Raw genomic sequence first — 1520 nt, forward strand, 5'->3', positions numbered from 1 at the left:
ATTATTATTTAATTAATATTAATACCTATATAGTAATTAAAGAATGGGTCGACCCAAATCCCAAACACAGTTAGTAACACATCGGCCTTTAAAGTCTTTTAATAAAATATAAAAATCTAAATCAATATATATCTTACACTTATACAAAATTGTAATTAAATAAGTTAAACTTTTATAAATTATTTAAACCCTAACATGTCTATAACGTGAAGCTAAACCAAAACCAAACCGTAAGTAATGGTTTAGTTCGGTTCGGTTTAAAAGTTCAACAATTTGGTTTTGATTTGTAAGAGTCAAAAACCGTTACCAACGGTTCGGTTCGCGATTTGAACAAAAAACCGCGAAAACCGGACCGTAAACACCCTTTATACATAAAACTTTAAAAGTTTCTTGAAAAAAATAATCATTAATTGTACCATTATCCTATATGCGAAAAGGATTCAAAGAAATAATAAGAATGGAAAACGTACCTTGAATTACAGAACCTTCACTTTAATTTGCAGAATGAATGAAACCAAAATCTAGCAACATATATATTTTAAATATATATACTTTTTAATTTTTAAAATACCTTTGTTTAAATTTTAAATTCTAAAAGGATACATATAGATATATCATAATTATTGATATAGAAGAATACATGATGATGTTTCTTTGTTTAAATATTTTACGTTTAATATTTAATATATTAAAGTAATAAATCTAATATGATTTTCTTTAAATGAAAACCGGCATTCCATCAAATAAGACTGTTTTAATTATACTATTTAATTTAAAAAATCAAAATAAATATTCAAATATGACGTTTTAACTTTAGGAATCAAATGAGACGGTTATCAAATAAGACGATTCCATTAAATAAGACGTTTCCAGTAAATTATTTAATTAAAAAAAATTGGTTTGAATCTCAAAAGTCACGATTTTCCTCTAAACCGTCTAAAAAGTTTTCACAACCCGTCTTATATGACGTTTTAACTTTAGGAATCAAATGAGACGGTTATCAAATAAGACGATTCCATTAAATAAGACGCTTCCACTAAATTATTTAATTAAAAAATTGGTTTGAATCTCAAAAGTCACGATTTTCCTCTAAACCGTCTTAAAAAGTTTTCACAAACCGTCTTACTGGATGTTTTTTGTACTAGTTAATACAAACTCTACCTAATAATACAGACAACACAAGCAGGCAGCAACGGGGCTTCTTTCTCTCACACTATCCTTTGCCGTCGCCGGTCGTAACCCTCGCCCGTCGCCGGTCGTAACCCTCGCCCGTCGCCGGTTTGTGTTACCGTAGATCACACACATTCGTCTCTATCTCCGTCACTTTCTCTCACATAGTAACGACGCCTCTTTCTCTCACACAGTCACGTCGATGGCGACACCAATCTGCAAGTTATTCGTCTCCAGCCAGTCATCCGTCTTCGTCTCACGGTGGCGCCAGTTTTTTTTTAATTTCTTTTTCGGATATTTGGATATCCGAGGTTCGGATATCCAAAATTTTGGGTATCCGAACTTCGGAT

This window comes from Bidens hawaiensis, unplaced genomic scaffold (genome assembly GCF_021521415.1).
Source record: "Bidens hawaiensis isolate Kalapana, Puna unplaced genomic scaffold, B.hawaiensis_p1.1 tig00076598_1, whole genome shotgun sequence".
NCBI lineage: Eukaryota > Viridiplantae > Streptophyta > Magnoliopsida > Asterales > Asteraceae > Bidens > Bidens hawaiensis.